General features: G+C 44.8%; 2 long non-coding RNA genes across 5 annotated transcripts in view; one reads left to right on the forward strand and one right to left on the reverse strand.

Annotated features, from left to right (window-relative positions):
- The window catches only part of LOC102158082 (uncharacterized), a 383,658-nt gene that overhangs the window by 332,591 nt on the left and 23,692 nt on the right, over positions 1–27,375 (reverse strand). For both annotated transcript variants that reach the window (XR_014812146.1, XR_014812147.1), the window contains exon 2: positions 19,672–19,770. This is a non-coding gene — a long non-coding RNA (uncharacterized LOC102158082). The remainder of the gene's footprint in view (positions 1–19,671; positions 19,771–27,375) is intronic.
- LOC146400308 (uncharacterized) overlaps positions 1–27,375 on the forward strand; it is a 78,279-nt gene that overhangs the window by 7,470 nt on the left and 43,434 nt on the right. The window contains exon 1 of one of the 3 annotated variants that reach the window (XR_014812145.1): positions 7,754–7,869. The exons of the other annotated variants lie outside the window; for them this stretch is intronic. This is a non-coding gene — a long non-coding RNA (uncharacterized LOC146400308). Of the gene's footprint in view, positions 1–7,753; positions 7,870–27,375 lie in introns of those variants that run through there. 3 annotated transcript variants of the gene reach the window in all.

Raw genomic sequence — 27,375 nt, forward strand, 5'->3', positions numbered from 1 at the left:
CAGTGAGATAAAGCAGTGAAAGGGTCTCACTGCCTAGCACAGCATAGGGGCTAAATAGACAGTGTTTTCCTTTTAACCTTTAAGGAAGCTTAACTATCTCAAGTCCTAGGTTTTCTGTGGACATATTTACCTGAGTTTAGGTAAATCTGTACATGTCTCCCTTGAGGGAAAAAAAAGTACCTGACTTTTATTTTGATCATTCTTGTATTTTATTTGCATTTTTTCTTCAATATGTACTTCAAACACGTTATTCTTATTTTTTTATTTTTTTTATTTTTTGGCTTTTTAGGGCCACATTTGCAGCATATGGAGGTTCCCAGGCTAGGGGTCAAAATGAAGTTGTAGCTGCCAGCCACAGCCACAGCCACGCCAGATCCAAGCCGCATCTGCAACCTACAGTGCAATTCATGGCAACTCCAGATCCTTAACCCACTGACAAGGCCAGGGATTGAACTCACAGTCTTATGAATACTGGTCGGGTTCATTAACACCAAGCTACAATGGGAACTCCCCAGTATCCTGATTTGTAATGTGTGGTATCTTAGAACTAGCCAGGACACAACAGCGAAAAGCTAATCTCTTTAAGCAACAAAGAGACTGGAATAACTCGGGGTTTTTGTTTGTTTGTTTCAGTTTATCATCAATTCTTTTTTTTTTTTTCACTTTTTAAAGTTTCATTGAAGTATAGTTGACTTACAATGTTGTGATAACTCCTGCTATACAACAAAATGATTCAATTATATATATACACACATCCATTCTTTTTAAGATTTCCATATTGATTATCACAGTATAGGAGTTCCCATTGTGGCACAGCATAAACAAATCCAACTAGCAACCATGAGGTTGTGGGTTCAATCCCTGGCCTCAGGAGGTTAAGGATCCGGTGTTTCCAGGAGCTGTGTGTGGTGCAGGTTGCAGATGCAGCTTGGATCCTGCGTTGCTGTTCGATTCCACCCCTACCTAACCTGGGAACCTCCATATGCTGCTGGTACAGCCCTAGAAGCAAACAAACAAAAAGAAATTATCACAGTATATAGGGTAGAGTTCCCTATGCTGTACAGCATGTCCTGTGAGGAAGACCTTGAAGGTAGAAAGAGACAGCACATTTGACTTTGCTAAACTGAACTTCAGGTTGTACAAATCAAGTGCATTTGGCCCTGGAAGCAGCATTTTAAAAATCCAGAGTCTAGCAAAGGAGAGTGTGAGAAGGAAGAAGAAGAAGAAGAAGCCTCTCCTTTGGCCACTGAGTCCTCCTCATTTGAAGTGGGGATTCCTTGGGTAAGTCTTGTTTCTTATAGAAGACAAAATTACATTATATATATATATGTGTGTGTGTGTGTATATATATATATATCCCCCTAAAATCTAGGACTGTGGATTGTTTTCACTGAATTCTGCATGATAAATAATGTATAGAAGTTGCCCCACAAATTGTTGATAAATGAAGGAGGGAACGAGGGAGAAGACTGAATGGCCCCTGTACACAGAACTGCTGATTCCCGTCTGCCCAGGGGCTAAGGTATGTAAGAACAGCACTGGCTTCAGAGTCAGGCAGTTCTTGGGTAAAATCCAAGCCCTCCCACTGACCAACCTTGCACAAGGCTCATCATCTTTCCCAATCTGCACAACCTCCCCTTTAAAATTGGGACAGCAATTCCTCTGTGATGTGCAGGATTACGTCACTATACACAACTCTAATTCTCTCTCTCCTTCCCTCTTTCCTTCTACCCCTCCATCCCTCCATTCATCCATAAACCAACTAATAAGTTAAGACTGAGAAATTTCACTCCTTTACTGAGGAGGGAATTCTCTCTCCATCATCACCATCTCCATCGTCATCCTGCACCCATCTCAGCGGTATTCTATGGAATCTAGGTCTGTTCACGCCCCCACCCGCAGGGTAAGAGGTGACAATGGACAGCTTAGGGAGGCCAGATACGACAGTGGTTGAGGACTTGGGCTCAGAGTCTGGGCTTGACTCTCGATTCTGCAAACAATTAGCTTTGGGACCTAGTAAGTTAATGAACTTCTCTGTGCCTCAGTTGCCTCATCTTTATTTTTATTTTTATCTTTGTCTTCTTATGGCTGCATGTGTGGCATATGGAAGTTCCCAGGCTAGGGTCAGATTGGAGTGAAGCTGCAGCTGCCGGCCGACACCACAGTCACAACACAGGTTCCGAGCCACGTCTATGACCAACAACACCACAGCCCACAGCAGTGGCAGATCCTTAACGCACAAGCAAGGCCAGGGATCAAACCCACGTCCTCATGGATACTAGTCAGGTTTATTACCACTGAGCCACCATGGGAACTCCTTTTTTTGGCCTCAGCTTTAAATGTATACATAAGGCACTCAGAATAGTGTCTGGTTCATAGTCAAAACTCACTGAATCTTATCACATATTCCTATTGCTGAACTCATATTATGGACAAGTAAATAGTCTCAGAGAAGCTGTGATTGCTCAAGGTCACACAGCAAGGAATGAGGGTGGAGTTTATATCTTTTTCCTCAGCAGTCATCTCTTCCGAGTCTACCACACTGCAAGGGAGTGGGAGAAGAGGAGGAAGGTTTGCTGAAAGGCCGGTCAGGAGAGACAGCCTTGGGAATCAACGTGGAACTACGCGCAGCTCTGAGACTGGATTGCTTGTAAATTCCTGGGGCATAAGGACTCATCTTAATCGATCTCATATTCCCAGTGCCCAGCATAGTATCCAGGCCAGAGTAACCACTAAGGGAATAATCTGAAGAGTGAATTGATAAAGATATATATGAGAAAATTTAAGGATGGGAATAATAACTGTATCAAGACTTTTGGGAGTTCCCTGGTGGCTCACCAGGTTAAGGATCTGACATTATTATTGCTGTGGTGAGTGTTTAATCCCTGGCCCAGGGAACTTCCACATGCTATGAGCACAGCCAAAAAAAAAAAGATTTTTGAGGAACATGATGAATGAGCTGGGTCCAGTGGTGGATGACGAGATATCTAATTTCTAGGGAAAGAAGGACAGGTTGCCCTGCCCCAAGAAAATCCAGCTCAGGTGCAAACTACTGGAAAGAGAGAAGTACCCTGTCCTTGATTTTGAAGATTGGGTCCATTGGCTCAATTTACAGATCTCAGCCAGACCCCACTCCTGACATCCTTCCCACACCCATCTCCACTCAAGCCTGGAAAGGGCTGGGTAGAAACTGAGCAGAAATCAAATCTTTGGACAGGAAGAGCAATTGTCAAAGTTGCTCTAGTGAAAATAATTTTTCTTTTTTTTTTTTAGTTTTCAATTTCTTTATTTTTATTCCAGTTAATTTACGATGTTCTGCCTATTTCTGATATACAAAAAAGTGACCCAGTTATACATAAATACATATATATACATACATTCTTTTTCTCACATTATCCTCCATCCTGTTCCATCACAAGTGACTGGATATAGTTCTCTGTGCCACATGGCAGGATATCATTGCTTATCCACTCCAAATGCAATATTTTGCATCTACTAACCCAACTCCCAATCCATCCCACTCCCTTCCCCCAGCAAACACAAATCTGTCCTTCAACTCCATAATCTGTTCTTTGTTTTGTAGATAGGTCATTTGTAAGATACATGCACCTGTATGTTCATCACAGAAATATTCACAACAGCCAAGATATGGAAAAGACCTAAATGCCCACTGACACATGAATGGATTAAGAAGATGTGATACATATATACAATGGAATACTACTTAGCCATAAAAAGGACTAAACAATGCCATTTGCAGCAACATGGATGGAACTAGAGACTCTCATACTGAGTGAAGTAAGTCAGAAAAAGAAAGACAGACACCATGTGATATCACTTATATGTGAACTCTAAAATATGGTATGAATGACCTATCTATAAATGAGAAGTTTTATCACAGAATCACCTAAGCTCCCTTCTCAGGCCAAGTTATAATGATCATCACATTTGCTCTTCATAAGGCATATTCCTGATCTCACTGAAGTTCCTCAATGCTGCTACAAGGTATAAAAGGCAGAGTTCATTTTTTTATTAGGATGTAGTTGATTTACAATGCTGTGCCAATTTCTGCTGTACAGCAAAGTGACCCAGTTTTATACACAAACACACACACACACACACACACACATACATGCACACACACAATTTCTTTTCTTATATTAACTTCCATCATGTTCTATCCCAAGATACTGGGTATATTTCCCTGTGCTGTATAGTAGGATCTCATTGCTTATCCATTCTAAATGTAATAGTTTGCATCTACTAACCCTAAACTCCCACTCATCCCACTTCTCCCCCCTCCCCCTTGGCAACCACAAGTCTCTATATCTGTGAGTCCGTTTATGTTTTGAAGACAGGTTTGTTTGTGCCATATTTCAGATCCACATGTAAGTCATATCATGTGATATTTGTCTTTATCTTTGAAAAGGCAGAGTTTATTATCCCCATTTCACAGGTGTGAACACCGAGGGCCAGGAGAGCATGAGAGATACCATCGGGGATGAGGCTCAGGAGCAGGCCCTGACACAGAACCAAATCCATACCCTGGCCTCCATCCAATTCATCCACGTTCTGGAGGCACTTGTGGCAAATACATAGCCTAGGTGCCCAGGGGACCACACAATTCCCTCTTGCAGCCTCATTCTCCACCCTCTCACCCCACCATCCAGATGTGAGGGTAAGGGAGGGATCTTGACTCTCTGCCTCCCAGGGTTGGAGGGAGTCTTGACTGGAGCACAGCTGTGATGGCCCTTTGTAAACTAGAGGTCGTCTGGGTAGTTTAAGTATCAGGAGGATAGACTCGGGCAACCATCTGGATTCAAATCCCTAGTTGGCCCCATATTGACTATATGGACTTGGACGACTCACTGAACTTGTCAGAGTCTCAGTTTCTTCATCTTTATCATAGAGGAAATTTTAGAGGATTTTAGTTATATTTAAAGATTCCTTTGAACAATCAGCATGCTCCCTGATGGATAAGGCTCCCCATCAGGTAATGCGCTCCCCATCACTGGAAGTCTAAAAGCAGATTGGAACATCCAAGCATCTGCTCTTAGGGAGGATACTGTGTGAGTGAGCACTAGGCACAGAGGACCTCTGGCTCCCAAACTACCAACTCCTAGAACCTCCCAAAGAACATTTAGCCAATGCTGGTCCCCAAGTGTCTGATTACAAACACATCAGAGCTCAAAAACCTGGATTTTTCACAGAATTATCCAGGTGTACTAGTTTTCTAGGACTGCCAAAACAAGGACCAGCATAACAAGGACCACAAACTGGGTGGCTGAAACAAGAGAAATGTATTGTCTCTCAGAGACCAGAAGTCCAAGTACCACTGGCAGGTTTGGTTTCCTCTGAGGGCGTGAGGAAGAATCTGTTCCTGCCTGTCCCCCAGCTTCCTGCGGTTTACTAGCAATCTTTGGCATCATTTTGCTTATAGATGCATCACTCCAGTCTCTGTTTTCATCTTTGCATGTCAGTCTCCCTGAGTGCATGTCTGTCCCTGCACCCAGATCTCCCTTTTTATAAGGTGTGATGGATTAGAGGCCACCCTAAGATGCTGATTCTCTGCAAAGACCTTATTTCCAAACAAGGTCTTGGGATGGGGGGCTGCTCTTCAACATCAAAGGAGGACACAAGTCAACCCATCAGTGCAGGTGATTCTAATGTTCAGCCGGAGTTAAGGATGAATGTTTCAGACTAGAGCTTTTCAAGTGAAAAGCGCACAAACATTCCCTCTCTCGGTGCGGGGGACTCATAGAACTGCAGATTCTGATTCAGGGAGTCTGGAGGGCCTGAGGCCTTGCTTTTGAATGAAAAATGCTGATGTTGCAGGTCCAGGGATGGCTGCTTCAAGTAGTGAGGCCCTTTCAAAGACAAGATACCCATGAAATCCAGAAATGATTACCAAGCAAAGAAAATAAAAGCTCTCTTTCCCCCATTTCTCTAAAGGAAAGAGCTGCCTATTGCCTTTTTATTTATATATTTATTTTTAATTCAATCGCTAAGTGAGTGCCCAGGAAAAAAACCTGCCAGCAAAACTCTGGATCCTTGGCTCCTGATGCCTTTTCCAGAAGGAGGTGCTTAGCAGGGGCACTGATCCCAGGGTGGGGGAAAAAGATTGGAGTCTCAAAGTCTGGAAAAGCTTCCCTCATCCCTGTGGCCCCCTCTCCTGGCTCTGTTAGATTTTTTAATTTAAATTTTTTTTTTTTTTTTTTTTTTTTGCTTTTTGTGACTGCACCTGCGGCATATGGAGTTTTCCAGGCTGGGGTCTAATGCGAGCTGCAGCAAGCAGCCTACACCACCACAGCAATGCTGGATTCTTAACCCACTGAGTGAGATGCATCCTAAGGATACTAGGAGGGTTCATTACCACTCAGCCACAACTGGAACTCCCTCCCGGCTCTGTTTAAACTTACGTATATTCAGGGTTATTTTGCTGCTCTTGTCTTCGGCCCTGTCCCTGCTACCCCCAGCTCCACCATCCCAACACCACCATCTGTAAACATGGCCCAGCCTGAGCCCGGGCCGCACGCAGTTGGCTCCCACAGAGTGACTGCCACGTGGTCACCTGCACAGGCTGAGACGACCACCAGAGGCTTCCGGCCCAGTGAGGACAGTCCCCAGCGGCGGCAAAGCCCACCTTCTGCACCAGTGTCCCCACACGCCCCACCCCACCCACGGAGTAATCACATCTACAATGGGACCCGGCCGGCCAGGCACAAAGACGACAGCTGTGTGGCAGGGCTGCAGCCAGAGGGGCCAGCACCAGGCCTCGCAGCCTCCTTAATTTATTTATAGATGCTCTGGCTCTTTATGTGGCCTAGTTAAGGACACCTTTCCATAAACACATAGAAACGGATGTTATTCCAGAACCCACCAAGAATAGACACAGCTGTAGAGATTGTTGCCGGATGAAGAGCCCCGTCTCCCTCCCGTCACCCCTTCCCCTCAAAAGTTTAAAAGGCATGTGGGGTTTGGTTTTTTGTTTGTTTGTTTGTTTGGAGTGTTTGTATGCCAGAGAGGAATTCTGTTCCTTAATGAGATGTTTCTTTGAGAGCAAGGACAGGATTTCCTAAGCAGCAGAATATTTCAAACTAGGGGTGTATCTTTGCCAACTAAAGACATAGCTTTCACCTCTTCCCCTCCCTCGATAGTGATTTCTGGGGCTCTGCTTTCCTCCTTAAATGTGAGCATCTCTTTAACTCAAACATGGTCCTCTTGTTCCAGAGGCCACACGTGGTTCATTTCTCTGAAAAATTATGATTTGCCAAACACAACTCCGGCCCGTTCCGATGTGATCAGTTGCTTGGGGCGCGGCCCAGGAACTGCTCTTTGGAGTCAAGAGTCAGAGAAAGCATCAAATCAATACGGAGCTGTAAACGGGTCCCCAGCCCGTACCCCTTTGTTATTTCTACTGGTTTGTTCTACAGACCCTTAATTCTATTATCCAGCTTTAATTTGGCTCTGTGTCTCTCCAACATTTTTTTTTCTTTCTTCTGCGCCCTTTCTCTTTAATCGATTGATTCATCTGTAATTGGATTTTCTCTGGCTGTTACCAGCTATTAAAAGTAGCTCTGCGTGTGTATGTGAGTGAGTGTGCTTTCTAACTAGGCCACGGTTTCGAATGCCTGGCAATCCTGACTCTTGCTCAGGTTCCTTAGAACGAATTCAATTCCCTAATTCCTTCTTAGGCAGTGGGGAGTCAGAGAGAGAACGCAGGCTTTAGAAGCAGATAGCACCGCACCATATCGTGTTTGGTTCTGTTTGTTTAGTGTAAGGCGGACATTTATTGAGCTCATATTACTGGGCCAGGAGTCTTTCCAAGCACTTTACAAGCATGAATAACCCTCACTGCATCCTTTTAAGGTAGGTACTGTTATTATTCCATTTTACAGATAAAAGGATGGCATCAGAGGAGGTTAAGGGACCCACCCATGGTCTCACAATAGCACTTGATCATGATGCAGTTTTCCAAAATTCTACCCCTTCATACCTGAGTAAATTGGGGGGGGGGGTGTTTGTTATGTTTTTTTCTTTTTAGGGCCGCACCTGAGGCATATGGAAGTTCCCAGGCTAGGGGTTGAATTGGAGTTGCAACGCTGCCCTACACCACAGCCACAGTGAGACCAGATCTAAGCTGCATTCACCACCTACACCTCAGCTTGTGGCAGTGCCAGATCCTTAACCCACTAAGCAAGGCCAGGGATCAAACCCGCATCCTCATGGATACTAGTCGAATTCTTAACCCTCTGAGCCACAACGGGAACTCCTGTATCTGCGTAACTTTGGCATGGCTCATTTTTTCTGCCTCAGCCTCCACATCACTTCTGCAGAATGAGCAAAAGCAGATCTCCCTTGCAGGATGATGGTTAGAATGTTTCACACTGGGGGGTATATACATAGCAGATCCCAGTGTCTGACACCACAAGGGAGACCAGTAACTCCTCTGCTGTGGATGAGACCAAGGACTAAATAAGGGAACCCTGCAAGTGTGGAGAACAGAAATAGAGTGTTGTCCTCCGAAGCTGGCTTCCTAAGCCGCCACCATCTTTGCTTCTAACAAACAAACAGAAACCAAGCAGGTGACTTTATAGAATCACTATGGAGATCCTGCTGCTGGCAAGCAGTGGACTTTAGACAAGCATTTCCACTCCCCAGCCATTGGTTTTCCCAAATGTAAAATGATGGGGTGGAGCTAGCTGGCCGGACCTCTTCTGTACCAAGGTCAGGGGCAAGCTTGGTTCTGTCACTTCAAGGCTGCACCATCTCTGCCAGGACAATCATGAAGGGTTTGAGTACTTATCAGTTACATTGAATATAATGATGTAAGTATCCTCATAAATGCATACAGTTGATACTCATACCCCCATTGCATAAATGGGGAAACTGAGCTACAGAATGGTCATGTGCCCACTGTGGCATGGGAAGTGGCAGAACCAAGGCTCAAACCAGTGCACTCTCTCCCCTAAGGCACAGGGCACCTCTCATTGTTTCCAGGTATCAGATCAGGGACGATCTGCAGAACTTGGCTTTGTCACTGAGGCAGGGTGGGACAGGTGCAGGGGGTGAGTCAAGCACTGGGAAGGGGTAAATTACTGAGGAAAAATGGACTTGCCCAATTGCCTGCAGAATAGCTTGGGATTTGACCATCATTTGGGTTGTGTAATAATCCAACCTTCTCTGTGTCTTAAACAATCTGGTAGGTGATTTCACAAGGTTGTTGAATGAAGGAGGCACATGAAACCCTTAGCACAACACCTGGTCCTCACAGCCTCATGCCTTCCTAATTCATGGGCATCATTATAACATAATTAATAATTATTGTTATTAGAATGAATTTTTAAATATAGTCTATATATGCAAATGTATACAGGTTTTTTAAATATTGTTACCAAATTCCTTTTCATTATTATTATAGTTGATTTACAATGTTTTACCAATTTATGCTGTACAGCAAAATGACCTTTAATATCAGATTAAGGTCTATATTTTCAAGTCAAATTTAAAAAATTACTCGTAGAAACTATGAACATCTCTCCTCCCACCCTCCTTCCCACCAGGTCCCAGTGCTGCTCAGAGAGACACAAAAGCACAATTATGACTGTTACCGTAGGAGGAGGATCAGGAATTGACCTCCAAAAAAAAAAAAAAAGGGAGTTCCCCATCACGGCTCAGCAATAAATAAGTAGTATCTATGAGGACATGGGTTCGATCCCTGGCCTCACTCAGTAGGTTAAGGACCTGGGGTTGCCATGAGCTGTGGTGTAGATCGAAGATGCAGCTCGAATCCCGAGCTGCTATGGCTGTGGGTGCAGGCCGGCAGCTACAGCTCCAATTAGACTCCTAGCCTGGGAACATCCATATGCTATGGTGCATCCCTTAAAAAAAAAAAAGGAATTAACCTCCACTGTGAAACTGCAGAGTAATAGAATTTCACAACTTCCAACGTCTGACAAACTTCATAGCAGTATTTGCAAAAGCAATTTTGCAATGACCACACTCGGGAAATCCCCAAAGAATGTTTATAATTCTGCAGATTGAGATTTAATTCTAAATTTTCCCCAAACCACATTGTCCAAAAATGTAACACTCCTTTTCAAATTAAAACAGCATGTGTGTATTAACTCAGACAGAGCTCAAAACTGATTTAATTGGATCAAAATTTCAGACCCTTCATTTCAGTGATTTTTGAAATCATACATAGTTGTAAGCAAGTTACATATCCAATGGTGAGGAATTGGGTCAGTGACTCTTGGAGTCTCAGTGGTACTAGAGTTACTATTAGCCCAGGGCCACAGGGAGGAAGAAACACTGCCAGCAGACATGTGCTTTTTGGGAGGAGGGATAGAAATGTTCTTGAATTAGAAAACTCCTGTGGTTTCCCAATCTTGTGACTACACTAAAAAACACTGAATTGTATACTTTAAAGGGCTGCATGTTATGGTCTTTTGAATTATCCCCATTAAAAAAAGAAGAGGGGAGTTCCCGTCGTGGCTCAGTGGTTAACGAATCCGACTAGGAACCATGAGGCTGCGGGTTCGATCCCTGGCCTTGCTCAATGGGTTAAGGATCCAGTGTTGCTATGAGCTGTGGTGTAGGTCGAAGACGCAGCTCGGGATCCCCCATTGCTGTGTCTCTGGAGTAGGCCGGTGGCTACAGCTCCGATTCGACCCCTAGCCTGGGAACCTCCATGTGCCTCGGGAGCGGCCCAAGAAATGGCAAAACAACAAAAAAAAGAAGGGAGGTTGGATTTCCCTGTGGCACAACAGGTTGAGAATCTGACTGCAGGGGCTCAGGTTGCTGCCAAGCCTTGGGTTTGATCCCCAGTCCGCACAGTGGGTTTAAGGATTGGGTGTTGCTGGGCCTCTGGAGTAGGTCTCAGTGGCAGCTCAGATGCAATCCCTGGCCCAGGAACTTCCATGTGCGAGAGCAGGCCATAAAACATTAAAAAAAAAAAAAAATTTTTTTAAAGGTAGCCAAAAGAGATTGGTAGAATTCTTTGTAAATTGAATCTGTAATAGAAAATCTGAAAAAATAATGTTATATGAATATAATTTTTGATATAGACTAAAATTCAACATGTTAAGTAGGGAGGGGAGTCGTGTTTCAAGGGACAAAATCTGACCCTTTTTGATTAAAAAAATAATATCGGTGTCTAGATGGACCTATAGAATCCAAATTGTTAACTGGTTATTTATGAGATTACAGGCGATTTTTAGTTTTTTTTGCTTCTCTGGGGATTTATTTTATTTTTGATAAAAGGAGGAAAAAGAAGAAAACAGTTGGACGGGAGGGGGCAGGACAGATGGCCAAGGGAGAAGTTTTACTTGAGACCTTCAAAGCACCCAAACTGAGCAAGCGTCAACAATGCTTCGGGCGAACTTGACAATAGGCGCTGTGTTAGAAAACAGCCCTCAACTGCCAACAACACAACGACAAACAACAAACAAAGCTCCAGTGTTTATTAGCTGACTGCCCTCCCCCATCCCTTTCATTTTGATTCAGAAAAGGCGGGGACCGTCACCCCCCCACCCCCATATAAGTCACAAGCAAAGCCCCCCTCACCTATCAGCTGCTTTCTGATAGACACCTTCCATTCTCCTATTATCAAAGAGACCTAATTCAGTATGTTATGAATGATTTTTTGGAGGGGCTGGCTCTGTTTTATTGGCATCATGCACAAAGCCATACCTACTGAGAAGAAAGGAGAAGGCAATGAGGTTATAGGGGTTGCTGTGTGTCAGGTGTGTTTCAGGCGGTATTGACGGTGATACTGACTGAACCCCCACAAAGGGGGTGATCTCTACTGTTAGAGTCTGACAGAGCCTGATTGATCCGTCCACAGTGGCCTGGTTCCTAGGTGGCAGAGCCAGGGTCGGAATGCCTATGTGCCTGACCCCCTGAGAATCATGTACAACCCTCCCCCACCCTTGGTCCCACAAGGTCCTCCTAGCCAACTCATTTTCAAACTGAACCATAGGAAATAAAATTAGTCAGCTGCCAGACAAATCACTAAATTGCCAGCGCTCGGCCCTGTCCTTCCTCATTGAAGATGAAGTCCTGCCTCCCCCACGTGCGTGAACGCACACACAGACACACACACACACATTCCATGTGCTAGAAACATCGCACTGGAGGGGGTTGGAAGCAAGCCTTTCTCTCTGGTTACTGCTCCACCCATCAAGGCCTCCCCTGGCCCTGGCTCTGAAGTCGGTCCCATTATCGTTTCCACCCCAGCTAATTATAGACACTGATTACCTAAGAGCAAGCCCCACTGTCACCTGCTTTGGCCTGACAGATTTTGCCATCTGGGCCACGTGGCCAGGGCCCGAGAGCCACAAGAGGTCACAGAGAGGGGCAAATGGCTCTGAATGGGAAGAAATGTGCTTACAGCCCTGACAGCTGACTGGGCCATTAAAGGGGCTTTAGCCGTGTGTGCCCAGCTGAAACCCCTCTCCAGGGGCCTCGCTATTAGCTAATGGGATGTGGCTGCATATCGCTCCAGTTCCAAATGTGGACATGCTAGGGGATGGCGTGCTCTCCTAAAAAGGAGAAGAAAAAGGGCTCAGGAGAAAGCTGGGAACGCACAGTTGTTTGGGGTCCCTGCAGAGGGCACGCCTCACTGCTGGCAGAATTCAAGTGCATTTTCCACTTCCTGTGCTCTTGTCCATTAAATCCAACACCTGCAGGGAACACCCTTTGTGGCATTAAATAAACTCTGCAGGGCAACTTCCATTCCCTTAAGAACTTGCATGTTCGTAAAGGCAGAGGTCAATCTCAAACTTTAATACGCCTGTGTGTGACCTGGGAATCTTTTTACAAAACAGATCCCAAATCAGAAGACTGGGGGGAGGGGCAGGGGCAGGAGGAGTGCAGATTCTGTAATTCCTGGAGTCCCTAGAATAAGGCTGATGCCACTGGTCCACAGACCATGCTTTGAGTAGCAAGGAACTAGTTTCCGCATGAAAAGAAATGACTGAATTAACATTAAACAGAAACTCTACAAAACAATATTTCTCAAACTGTGTATTAAAGAACACGAGCCAGCTCGGCAAGTTGCCTCCATGCCAACAGGTACTCAGTGGATTAAGTCCAGAAATCACTGTATACTCTGGGTCCCCCGGGAACTCTCAGCGCCCATCATTAGCAAATTGGTGCAGAGAAAGCCTGCAGTGATCTGTTCCACTTTCTATGTGAATAGTTTGAGTTCAACTAAAAGTTTGGTGCTTTATGCCCTATTTTTGGGTGCAACCCTTGCTGAAGATTTTATATTTTCCTGATTGCTTATCCTGTGCAGAAATCTCTTGATTTTGAAAAATGCCTTCTCAGTCATACCGGATTATTCACACGCAATACACACAACACATGCACACACAAGCAAGAAAGGCTTTAAGGCTATGAAACAATGCTCATAGGAGTACTGCCATAAAGTATAGGCATTGTGGAGGTTAGTTTCCTCTGAAGCTTCTAAATCCAGTGACCACGGCTTGCCCCATTTCCCCTACCCCCCTCCCTGGCCCCCACTTGAAGAAGCAGGATGGACAAGGAAAAAGCTAGGAAGAAGAGGCCAGGAGGTGGGACCCTAGACACTGGACTAGGTCTGGAGGCCTGATGACAAAGGCCTGTCATCTATGGAGATGAATGCTTCAAGACCAATTTGCTTAAAATTTGACTTAACAAAGCAACATTTACCAAAAGACTTTCTAAAAGTGTTTGCATACGACATCATAGAATGCTCACCACATAATATTAAGTAAAAATTAAAAGACAATGACATAGAAGAACAATCGAATCACAATAATCACAGCTTACGTATGTCTATGTGTCTGTGAGCACAGCCTGTGTATATGGGAGCGGGTGTGTACATGGAACTACACAAAGGATTTTGAAGGCATGAAGAGAATCATTAAGAATGTTAGCTTTGGAATCAGGCAATGTTAAGTTCAAATTTCAACTGATCCAAGTTTCTTAACCTTTGGTTTGTGTCTCCTGTGAGATGGGGCTGACAATTCCCACCCCAGGCTTACATGGGAATTAAATGAGATAATGTCTGGCAAGCACATAGCACATTGCCTGGCTCAAATTAAGCACTCAGCAAATGGGAGTTACGATTGCAATTAATACAGAAAAAGGCTGGAGGAAATGTTAATGGTGGGTCATTTCTGGATGGAGAGTTAGAAGAGATTTTGATTTTCTTCTTTGTGCCTGTCTGTATTATTCGAAGAACAAATATCATTTTAAAATGAATAGCAGTTGGAAACAAACTTTATAAAGTAAAATGTTAATCATAGTTTTCTCTGATTGGTAAGATTTATTTTCTCTGTTGTACTTCCAATGTGTCTCAAATTGTCCATGACTCATTAGTCTTAACAATTTTTAAATACAAAAGCTATGCTCATCCATTTTGGACATTTTGGAAAAGTACAGAAAAAACCCTGAAAAGAAAGTAAAAGCTACAAATAGTGTCATCAGTTCTCTATATTTGCTATTCTTTGTTTAATTTTATAAAGTAGGATCCACATCTAAATGAATGGTCCCTAGAATCACGCAGTGCACAACATGGACAACTATACTCAATGGTCTTGAAGTAGTAGCCACCCAATCCCACTTCTCTTTCTACTCCTCAGAAGCAGCCATGGATACTTTATGATGAACTATTTCACTGTATGTATAATATACACATATACATACATATAAATATGTTCTTATATAATTAGGTAAGAATGCTTGTGTAAGAAAATTTGAGAAAGGTTTTAGAGGTTTTGGATGTAATAGATATAATTAGTCCCTCAAGACCAAGTCTACGAGGGAGGCCCCTCCTCTATGTTCTCCATGTGTGGATTTACTTTAGCCGGTGTACAGGAAGCATCTACTCTATTCCCTATGCTATTTACTAAGGAAGCAAAGATGAAGACACAAGCTCCCTGGTCTCAGCAAGCTTCTGATCTATTATCAAGATGTGCATACTATAGGGAGCTCTCTTGTGGCACAATGGGTTAAGTATCTGACATTGTCACTGCAGTAGCTTGAGTTGCTGCTGTGGCACAGATTTGATCCCTGGCTCTGGAATTTCCATATGCCAAGGGTATAATCAAAAAAAAAAAAAAGGATGTGCATATTATAAATGTTTGTAGTGCTAGGTGGTAAACATAGTGATAGAAGCTGATAACAGATCCAGAAGCTATAAGAAGAGGAATAGTGACTCTCCCCTTCTGTAGGGATTCTGGAAGACTTCCTGGATGAGGACGCATCTACCTCACATCTGAAAGGTTACACATCAGGCTCCTATCACACCTACACAATTTGAAGTTGTCCCACTATCGTCACATGCACACAGGTCTCTGGTCTTGGGCTGGGACAGGTTCCCACACTTCTTCTCCTGAAGAACTTTCAAAAACTGAACCAGAAGTTCCTTCCTGGAAGACTTCCCTACCTCCCCAGGGCAGAGGAAGTGCGCATGTCTTCACCATACTCTTACCTAAATAGCGGACATGGGAGCTCTGCCCAATTGAGCTTTGTCTGCTGGGATAGGACGGAACACCACACCCAGTATACACTCAGTGCCCAATAAATGTTTCCCCAAACAAACAAACACATCAGCACTTTCCAGCCTCCGCTGCTTCAGCTACATGTCCTTGTGCTGGAGACACAGTGTACCACTGCCTGCAGCAGCCCCAGGGGACAAACCAGACACACTCCCTCCCCATGAGGAGCTCAAACTCTGTTCAACAACCAAGTAAACGCACCTAGGGAGTGAATGCTGATAAAAATGTTGAGCAAGGGCATGAAAGAACGAACAAATGTTTTTTAAAAAAATGTATTTTCCCAGACTGATTTCCACTGGATTCAGTTAAGTTCAAATGTATGTTTGCCTCCTGCTCCTACGAAGGTCCCCTTTCATGGAGTTATCAGAGGTTCTTGTTCCTTTTCTTCCTGGCTAAAGGCCACAGAGGCCTCTGGCAGGTTTTGAACTGATTCAGCGTCATGGGGCAGGCTGAGAACCTGAAGAGCAGGTAGAGCCTGAACCACCAAGGAGAGGGCTCTGTCAGGTGCTTTTACGTAAACTGACTCACTCACATTCACTTTGGCCGGGGTGCTCATCAGATAACCGACTCTCCCCTGGCTTTCAAGTGCAGTCTTCAATATACAGGCACAGTGCTTGACGCAGGCAGAAGCAGTGATTGGCTGTGGCCTTGCTTGGGTATTTCATTGAGAGGGTGATGGAGGCCAGTGCCCACGGCCCTCTGCACGCAGCAGAGCTTCAAATGACCCAGAATTGTTTCTATGTTAAAATCTCTGTTTGAGCGGATAAGCTGAAGCAATCATGGAAAAGAAGCCCAAGAAGCTGCAAGAGCTGCTGGAGGCTGCCCCCACCGCCCCACAGGGCAGGGCCTGGCCTGAAAGCTGACCCTAAAGAGCACTCTTTAAGTGCAACACACAGGCAAGCCACTAGCCACCCATGGTGTGACTCGGAAGCGCCTCTGAGGTCCCCAGACGTCAGTAACAGCAGATCGGCAGTGTCATTAAAAAGCAAATTATAGCGCAAGATGGCTTGAAGTGCCTGTGGGATCAGTCCTTTCCTTTGCAATTACACAGCCACCACTCTCATCTCCTGTCAGGTCTGTTGCAAAAGCTTCCTTCCTGGGCATTCCAGACTTGCTCCCTCCCCCTGTTCAACCCCACCCTAAATTTTGTATTTTTCTTCATGGACAACACTGTAGTCAGACCAGCCCTTTACTGGAAGGGGTTCAGCCTCTCTCAGACCAGCCACCAGGTGTAACCCCAGCTTCTCAGAGCCTCCTGTAATCCAGAGCCTCCTGGATGCCCCCAGCTCCCAATTCCTGGCCCTTTGCAAATTTCCTCAACCCCTCTGCCCTATTCCCAGATTCTCTGCTTCAGCCAAAGGGACCCATTTCCTGGTCCCTCTGACTTTCCCAGGGCCTTCCCCACAGCCAGCCCCATCCTGGTGAGAAGCCTGCTCAGAGTAGCCCTTCTTCTTCTCTCGGCTTGTGCAAATCCTTTTTATCCTCTGTAACTGAGTTCACCCTCCATGTGTCTGGTGAAGCCTTCTTGGACCCCTGCAACTGAAAGTTCTATTTCTGTTTCTGGCTTCCCATACCAGCCTGGAGCTCTACCTTGGGTATGGTATTTAGCAGATTCCTGTTACACAGTCATGTCTTTACCCAGAGAAAGCACATCTCAGTTTGGGCTTAAGTTCTTTCGGCGTGAGAACCACATCTTCTGCAGCATGACATGGCAGACAGAAATCTCAGGTCCCGGACTCACAGGCCTGGTCGTAACCCTGTAACTGTCTTTTAACTGCCTTGCCTAGAGCAAGTTTCCTTTCCAAGTCTCAATTTTCTCATCTGTAAAAGGGGGATATTATAACGATCCCATGGGTAGTTGTGAGGGTTATTAAAATGCAGATTGAGTGATCAAAAAGTACTTCGCATAGTGAGTGCTCAATAAATATTGACTACTGTCACCATGTGAGAGGGCAGGGTGTATTAAAGAACGGACGGGCCTGGTTTCTGCTGGCCGGATCTTTGGGCATGAGGGCAGAGCAGCTGGAAACCAGGTCAGACCAGTCAGGTCCAGGGGATGAAAGGCCCCCGAAGCCATATGGAGGAGTGTGGATTTACCCAGGGGAGAGCAGTACTCATCAGATGGTTCCAAGCAAGGGAAGAACTGGTCCAACTCATATCTTAGGGACTTCCCTGGCTCCAGTGGGGAGGATGGTATGGACATTGAGTAAACTAAAGTCAGAGAAGCAAGTTAGGAGGCTGTTGTAGTCACGCTGATGAGGGCTGAAGTGTATCTGAGGTGGTGACCCTGCATGATGAGTCAACAACTTCTGTCTAGAAGTTAGTCACTAAATGTGCCAAGGTAATGACACTTAGTCCCTGACTTGAGGACTCTTGGTCTACTATGGGGATACAGGTAAGAAAACTAAGAAAGTATAATAAATGGAAAGTGATGGGAAAGGAAATATGTACCACTTGGAAGCAAAGAGAAAGAAGCATCACCTGCAGCGATGGGGAGGGAGGCTTGAAGAGGTTTTTAGGAAAGACATGACCTGTAAGGCCTCCATATTTTAAGAAGGATCCTTTATACTGTCTTTAAGTTGACCTGGATGTAAACTCTTAGACATTCTAATATGGTCCTATGTCTCTAGCAGAGGAATTCCCACCACATATACTGATGAGAAGAGAAGATGATAAGGAGCCCTTGCAAGGATAAGATGCCAAGAGTTTTTTGTTTGTTTTGTTTTTGTTTAGTTTTATTTTTATTACAGTATAGTTGATTTACAGTGTTGAGTCAATTTCTGCTGTACAGCAGAGTGACCCAGTCATATATTCATATTATATATATATATATACAAACACACATACATTATTTTTCTTATATTATCTTCCATCATGGTCTATCCCAAGAGACTGGATATAGTTCCCTGTGCTGTACAATAGGACCTCATTGCTTATCCATTCTAAATGGAATAGTTTGCATCCACCAACCCCAAACTCCCTGTTCATCCCACTCCCTCCCCTCTCCCCCTTGGCAACCACAAGTCCGTTCTCTACTTCCATGAGTCTGTTTCTGTTTTGTAGATAGGTTCATTTGTGTCATAGTTTATATTCCACATATACAGGAGTTTTTTTGTTTTTTTAAATCTTTAAATTCCATTTCCATCACTCTGTTTCAACCCTTTAATCTCCCTTTTGTGCTACAATGTCAGTGTTTTGAATTTTGGAAGGCAATTATTTGAGGAGGGACAATCATTTGCTCTTTTCTTTTATCTACCCATTTATCTATCAATCTATTTATTTTTAAAGATTCCCTGAAAAAAAATTTAGAGGAAAACAGGAACTCTGTAATGAACTGGAAATTAATGTTGGTTCATAAACATTTCAGAAACTTCCAGCAAGAAGCTTAAGGAGATAATTACATACCAGGAGAGAAAACTGGGTGTGCATGCCATAGTTACGGCCCATCAGAAAGAGTGTTTCAAAGTGGGTCATGTCACCAAAATTATTTGGACTCCACAATTATGAATTAAAATAATGTTTACATTTGGACAAATGATTTCCAATTAGATTGTCCATTAAGTGATTGAGTGCAGGAGTCCTGATAAATGAAACCTAATTCGAAAGCCTCAGACAGGAAGGCAGCAATTAGTTGCAGAAGGTGAGAAATGCACAACTCATGGGTCCTATCTACCTTCAGCTGTGTGAGAAAGGGGTGGTGTGGCCGGGAACTAAGCCAGCGATGTCCAGAGAACCAATGAAATCTTCCTAGAGCTTTACAAAGCACCTATCCACACACCTAGGGCAAATGAGCAGCTCCACTGCCAAATGCTGTGTGCACAACTGGTTTGATCTCACCACTGCCCTGAGAAGAGACAGGGCAGGCGCTCTTGTTTTTCCCTGTTTACAGCTGCAGAAACTGAGATTCAAGGGACTCACCCAAGGTCACAAAATAAGGGTAGCAGGAAGGGGAAAAATTCAGGCCAGCTCTTTCAACCCTCAATCCTGTGTTCTGGCCAACTTGTCTCTCAAAACCTTCCAATAGTGACAGCTCACAGTTAATAGCCTAGGCAACAGGGGCATGCATAAAGGAAGCCAGTTGCTAATGGGTATAAAATCATTGTGCAAAAATGACCTGACTTACCGAAACTCTGAGAGTAGGTATGGTGATGCTGCTGGTGCTGCGTGGAGGAGGGCAACTGCTCGTAGCTCAGCCTCAAAGCTTCCAGTGTCTAACTTGCCCCTGTAGGCAGGGAGAACCCAGAAAAGGAGATCTCAGAGAGTGTTACATTAGACAGACTGGAAGCAAAGTGACCAGGAGAGTTCAACTGATGAAGTCTTGGTGGAAGAATACTCTTCTTTGAAGAGGGCATAAGGCAATACTTAGGACCATCCTGCAGTGAGCCTTAAGGGATGCAAGCAAGAAGCAGACACCCAGCTCAAACTAAGAGACCCAGGGCAGGGTAGGGCATGCAGACCAGAGACAAGTCTCTTCCTCTTGTCATATTAATGAAGGGCTCACTGGTCCATTAGAAAGAACTGCTAACTCCATCAGACCCACTAGCACTTCCAAAGACTTCCTCCATTGATCTGAGGATAAAATGCAAATTGCTTAGGATTCTCAAGACCCTGGGAGGTCCCAAACTGGATAAGTCTTCAACTTCAGGTCTTCTCACACTCCACATCCCGCATTTATACCCCTGCGCATCTCACACACAGTCAACACAGCTCTCCAAACCTCCTTTACTGGAGCAAATTCTCTCTTGCTTCTAGGCCTTGACTCACACTATACTGTGTACCAGCTACCTTTCCTCCTTCCTGCCCCAATTGCTTAATTCCTACTCATCCTCCAGGTGTCACCTAAAGGTCACTTCCTGCAGGAAGTGTCTCTCCGTCACCTCTACCCTTACTAGGCTAAGTTGGCCTGCCTCACTCTCCCATATCAGTTTGTATTTCCTCAAACCCCACTGTGAGTGCTTGATGCATAATCCATCCTCATACCTGGCAACTACTGGACAGAAAAAGGCGTTGCTAGTCTGCACACTATGGCAACCCTAAGCTGAGCACTGTTGTGTTTGTTGGAAGATGGGATAGATTAATTCTTTAATTAATTTAATGGGTGGTGAAATCTAGTAAGCAAAGAAGCATTTCTCCCTCGTGGATGACCCCTCCTGCCATGTTACATAAACACCTGAAAAGACCTTGAGTCAGGATTCTGCTGCCAAAGTGAACAAGAATCCTATTTAGAGAACTCTGTCTTTAGAAGGCTTATTTCTGAGTGGGTGTGATCCAAGTTACTGAGGATTTTAAATAATTGGGAAAGACATTATCTTTGGAAACTCTTTAAAATCCAACCTCTGTCCCTTAGTTCTTGCCAAATATCTCCCACAACTCACATTAAGTGGATCACTCTGTCCTTAATCACATACTAAATGCCTGCATCTGTGGTTGGCATCAGCTGGCTGTGAGGCAGCTGCAATCACCTTGGACATGCCCTGCTATTACAGCAGAGGAAATATTAGGTAAAGAGTTCCAAGTAGTGGCTGAGAGCAAGATATTCATTCATTCACGCACTCATTCATTCATTCATTCAACTCTAATTAAAGGTCGATTATATTCTAGGTCCTAAACTGAAATAAAGATATATTTCCTTTCTCTGGAAGGGCTCTCTAAAAAAAGGGTTTGGAGAACTAAAATTTTTTACAATTGTATAGTCTTTACTTCTCAAACTTTAATGTGTATTTGAAATTACCTAATGATCATGTTAAAATGAGATTCTGATTCAGTAAGTGTGGAGTGGAGGCTGAGATTGTGCATTTCTAACAAGCTTCTGAATGATGCTGACACTGCTTTTCTGAGGACCACACTTTAAGCAGAAAGCATCACAATACAGTCTATATAGAAATGTAATAATTATATTCTCATTATCTCATTTGATTCTCACAGGAATTCTGGGAGTAGGAGTTCCCACTGTGACACAGTGGGTTAAGGATCTGGGGCAGCTACTGAGGCACAGGTCCAATCTTTGGCTGGGTTCAGTGAGTTAAGGTGTAGATTACAGCTGCAGATTTGATCCCTGGATTGGAAACTTCCATATACCATAAGTGCAGACAAAAAAAAAAAAAAATTCTGGGAATAGATAAGGGAGATACTTTATGACTCTTTCACAGATAAAACATTTAATCTGGGAAAAGTCATTATTTTCCCCAGAGTCGTCACCAGGTATCAACCAATCATTAAGACCTAGAATTCATTTATTCCTACCTAGGACCCCAAATCCCTAATGCAACCCTCTGCATGCCCCCTACCCTTAGCTGCTGACCACAGCCATGAGGCTCCTCTGCCTCTGGGCACAGACCTAGCAACCATCAGGTGGCCTTTTAACCCCCAGCGGGGCACAATGGCAGCCATAGCTCTCTCCTCTGTGATCGGCTTTGGTTGACCTTTGTGAGTTTAACCACTCCCAGGACAACGGACAGAGGACACCAGGGAGAAAAATAAAAGGGGTTTATATTCCTAGAAGAACCTATGAGCTCTGGGTGTCAGTAAGGTCTCTGAGTACCCATCATCTCCTCCCTAGCACTTCTGCAGTGACCCTACCCAAGCTACCCACAGATGACAAGCCACCAACCCAAGAGGGATGGAAGAGAAGTGCCCTTAATGAGCACCTACTATGTGTAGGATTGCTCAGATGTTCTCCCTGAGTTCTCTCACTCAGTAGGTGCAGTGCAGGTTAAGATCTTCACTCGTGCATGCATTTAACACTAGTTAAGGACCACCACCCATGTTCTAGTCACTGGATATAAGATAAATATAAATAAAGACAGGTGAGCTCAAATTCTCTTCAAGTGATGCTCAAAGAAGGTGAGTGACATGCCAAAATTACCCAGCTAGGAAGTGCTGCAGCAGGGGCAGGAAACCACTAACTCCCCAGCCTAAACTCATCACTTTTTCCAGCCCCAATGAACTATTGAGAATAGCAGCCCCCATCACCCAGGGAACCTGTTCATAATGCAGACTGTGGTTCAGTAGGTCTGCAAGAGGCCCAGTCATCGGCAAGTTCACAATCTCACCAAGGGATCTAAATCAAGCCAACTTCAGACCATACTTTGAGGACAAGGACTTCAGATCAACTCTAGAAGTTAGACAGGAGCCCTGCCCAATTGAGAGGCCGCCCTGGAAACGTGCTTGGCACAGAGAGAGGAGACATCCTTCCACTTTGGAGATGCCGAGTTGATTGAAAAGAGGAGTGCAGTAATTGCATCCCACGAAGTTTGGAAGCCATATAACAAGTGTTACGTGTGAGGCCAGGAATGCGGCGATGCTAGAATGCTGCAGGGCCAGCAGGGTGTGTGGGGTAAGGCAGTCACAAGTACCGCCCCCACACCACTTACGTTGTTTCATGTTATTGTAATCGGTGTTCCTTCATGCCCATGACCTGCCATATGATTGTCAGGTCATGGTTTGTGGCCAAGAAATTTTAAGGGATGGGTCATTCTGGTTCTTAGGTAGACGGATGCCCTGGGATAAATACATAAACACAGTCCCCTGGTAACATACAGTGAGTTGCGTTCCTGGACCCTAGAGGAAATCACCTGCAGCCACCAAGCTGGACACAGAAGAGGAGCACAGTGACAGCATATTGACAGATGCGCTGGGCCCAGATTAGACGGAGAACAACTGAGATGGTGGGAAGAGCATTGGGCTGAGAGCAGATAGGCCTGGGTTCTAGACCTAAGTATTAACTGCTTGCAGGAGCCTCAGTAAGTAATGACCCACTCTGGGTCACAGTGTCCTCAAGAGTAAAATGCTTTCAGCTCTGGTTTTCTGAAAGTCCTCAGTTTTTCTCTAGGGAAAAAGCACTTGCTCAGCTATAAATGGCAAGCTTGAGATCCATTCCTGTCTCTTTTCTCATTACTTTACTCCTGGAAGGCTGGTCCACTCCTGTTCCCAGAAAGCATCTGTATCTCTGTCATTCCAAACCCCACCTCCCAACACTCCTCCACTTTGCGAGGTTACTGGGCTATGTCATAGAATCAAGATTTGACTCAGGAGGGAAAAGGAAATGGACATATTCCAACAGCAAGAGTTTGTAGCTTTTCTTTCTAAGATGCTCCTATTCACTTGAATTGGTATCACCACCTTCCAAGCTGCTGGCCTTTCTACTTCAATTATTAAATTCTAGGAGAGGGAGAATCCTATTAGCCCAGGGAGAGCTGGATGCCTACCCCTGACTCAATCAGGTATAGCCAGGTGGTAGCATCACTAAATGGAAACACAGTCAGTTACACTGCACTGCATGTGAGATGCAGTTCCTAGAGAAGGAGGCAGCCATACCAGGGCTGCAAGCAATGATAATTCCTGGGGGATCTGAGCCTGTCCTGTCCTTTCAAGTATTTCCAGCTTCTAATGATACTCTGTCCCTTCCCTGGCCCTCGTGTCAAACATCAACTGAACTGCTATAGGCCGCAAAACTAATAGTGTGCTATGGTCACAAAACAATGCTAATACCACCATTCTTGGTCCCCCACAACGCATCCATGAGCAGCTCCTTCCTTCACCTATGTCATCCACTCTATGCCCAGAGGTCAGCCCTCATTCAGAGCTGATGGATTCTGGAGTCGGGTAGAACACATTGGCTATGATTTACCCTAGCAGAATGCCATTCCAGTGCCACCTTCCAGAAATCCCATAAGCAAACCTTTAGGTAATATTTACTATAATGCAAAGGTCTGTGCTGGGTACTGGGGATAAGCAGATACATAATCCCTGCTACAAGAGGGACATTAGAAAATAGGTAGCAACATAATAAAACAGCTGTGGCACGTTTCAGAAGCTCAATACAGAAAGTAGAGGATGAACTTCAGGTCAGGGGAGGTCATAAAAGCATTTCCAGGGAAGGTGGCATTCTCCTAAATTGTCTTACAAAGGAGTAGAAATGTATCTAGAAGAAAGTATAGAAGATAGTATTAGGCGGGAGGAATAGCCTATGAAAGCTTAGAGGCATTCCATGATGCAAAGGAGAGAAACATCCTGTCTGAGGCAAAGAATCCAGCCAGGACTGGGCAGAGGCTGGCTCGTGTCACACTGGGTGGACCAGGCTGAAATCTGTGACATGTGGAGGAAAAGAAGGATGGGAGCTAGAGACAGGGAGGCAGAGAGACCAGCATGGATGTGATTACAGTCATCCAGATAAGACACAATTAAAACAGCCTGCAAGGTACCACTGAAGCTAAGACTGAAAAGACAAGGAGTTCCCGTCGTGGCGCAGTGGTTAACGAACCCGACTAGGAACCACGAGGTTTCGGGTTCGATCCCTGCCCTTGCTCAGTGGGTTAAGGATCCGGTGTTGCCGTGAGCTGTGGTGTAGGTTGCAGACGCGGCTCGGATCCCGCGTTGCTGTGGCTCTGGCGTAGGCTGGTGGCTACAGCTCCGATTCGACCCCTAGCCTGGGACCCTCCATATGCCGCAAGAGCGGCCCAAGAAAATGGCAAAAAGACCAAAAAAAAAAAAAAAAAAAAGACTGAAAAGACAAGAAGGAATCAATGACAGAAAGATCAAAGAGAAGAATATTCTAGAAAGAGAAACCAAAAAAATCAAAAGTGCCCAAGGAGGAAATAGGCACGGCTTATTGAAAGAATAGAAAGTAGGCTAGTGTGTGCCTGAAGAAAGTAAGAGCAGCGAGTCAAAGAGGGAGGCAAAGACTGAAGCTGACCCAGTAAACAAGGAGGAGGGGCTTGGATTTTCTTTGGAGTATTGGAAACGACCAACACCTGTAAAATACATGTTTTCATTAACAGGTATTTTTAAAATGCCTCCTTCTTGTGCAGACAGTGGGCTGAGGGAGACAAGAATGGGAGAGAGAGAGCAGATAGGAACCACTGCCATATTCCAGGCAAGAATGAGGAGGGAGTGAGGGTGATGGTCAAGGGGCAGAGTGACCTGGGCTATTGGGAGAAGTTTTGGAGGCAGAATTGACAGAACCACCTGCTGTCTTAGACGAGGGCTGGAGAGAGAAAGAAGGAAACCCTGTCTCACAAGGGCAAGGAAAACTGAATTCAGAGTAGTGTCATTTCCTGAGAAGGGAAAACTGGCAGATGAATGAGGTTATATCTGGGGGAGGGGATGGAGGTCCTGTGGAAATCAAGAGTTCTCTTTTTTTTTTGTCTTTTGTCTTTTTTTGTTGTTGTTGTTGTTGTTGTTATTGTTGCTATTTCTTGGGCCGCTCCCGCGGCATATGGAGGTTCCCAGGCTAGGGGTTGAATCGGAGCTGTAGCCACCGGCCTACGCCAGAGCCACAGCAACTCGGGATCCAAGCCGCGTCTGCAACCTACACCACAGCTCACGGCAACGCCGGATCGTTAACCCACTGAGCAAGGGCAGGGACCGAACCCGCAACCTCATGGTTCCTAGTCGGATTCGTTAACCACTGCGCCACGACGGGAACTCCAAGAGTTCTCTTTTGAATGTGTAATGTTTGAGATGCGTGCTAGCTGTCTCAGTGGAGATGCCAGGTAGAAGAGGTTATATAGGTTCCGCTTTGTGGCTAGAGATGTAAACTTGAGATTCATAAGCCTAGAGATGGCCTTTAAAGATATGGAATTGGATGTGATTATCTAGACAGAGCAAGACAGGAAAGAAAAGGAGATTCAGGACCTAGTCTTAGGAACATGCAACATTTTAAGGCAGAGAAGAAGAGGAGAAAAATCAAAGCGCAATACCCTGGGAGATGGGAGTGAAGAGAGGTGTGGTTTCAGGGAAGACAAAGCAGGGATGGGGTGGGGGTTGGTATGTATCTTAAGAAGGAAAAAAAATGGCCAACTCTTGTCTAATTTCTCAGAGGGCAAGGAAGAGGAGTACTGAGAAATAACCATTAGATTTACATCCCCAGCCCCAGGGACCACACAGTAGATGCTCAATAAATGTAAGCTGAAATAACTGAAGATGTAGCCCAGGGATGAGAAGAACAGAACATTTTTGACTTCTAGGGCACCATTCCTCATCCTCCTTCCCCTATGACAGACACTGATAATCAATTACCACTTTTTTCTTTTCTTTTTATGGCTGCACCTACAGCAAATGGAAGTTCCCAGCCCAGGGACTGAATCTGAGGTATAGCTGCCAGCCTATGCCACAGCCATGGCAACACCAGATCTGAGCTGAATCTTCAAACTACACTGCAGCTTGTGGCAACCTTAACCCACTGAGTGAGGCCAGGGATCAAATCTACATTCTCGCAGAGACAACGTTGGATCCTTAACCTGCTGAGCCACAACAGGAACTCCTTTTTTCTTTCTCTTTTTTTTTTAAATCCAGACTCAGCCTTGGAATCCTTCAGCTCTAGGCAAGCACTGTCAAGTAATTGGAATTGTCATGCAAATTGAAACTTGTTTGCCATTTCTGGTATAGATTAAAGAGTCTGGACAGGACTTTCTATGAGAGTTTTTCAACAATGGAGCCTCATTAGGGCAGCTTCAGGAAGAACCACAGACCATCTGCAAAGGGTGCTGCAGAGGGAATTCCTGCTTCCATAGGGATTGCTCCAAGCGGCCTGCCCCTTGAAGAGTCACAGTTCAGACGGCGGCGGTTCTCCCTCCCCCAAGCATGCAGCTACTCAAGGGGCAAAGAGAAAAATCCAACCCAGCCTGGGTTAATACGTGGGAACTAAGTCTTTCTTAAAACTTCCTCGTATGCATTTCTTTTCCCTCTTATCTTTATTGGCCTCCTGAAACACCTTATCTGCAAAGGCATGATTCCATTCTAAATCTCTGTCTGCGAACACAATTACCATTCCTGCTTCTTCCGCAAGGTAAAAATGAACTGCTAGATGCAAGACATTAACTTAACT

This window comes from Sus scrofa, chromosome 8 (genome assembly GCF_054392235.1).
Source record: "Sus scrofa isolate SSC_HxYL_T2T_F1_AM1 chromosome 8, Sscrofa_HxYL_maternal_Yorkshire_Landrace_v2.0, whole genome shotgun sequence".
NCBI lineage: Eukaryota > Metazoa > Chordata > Mammalia > Artiodactyla > Suidae > Sus > Sus scrofa.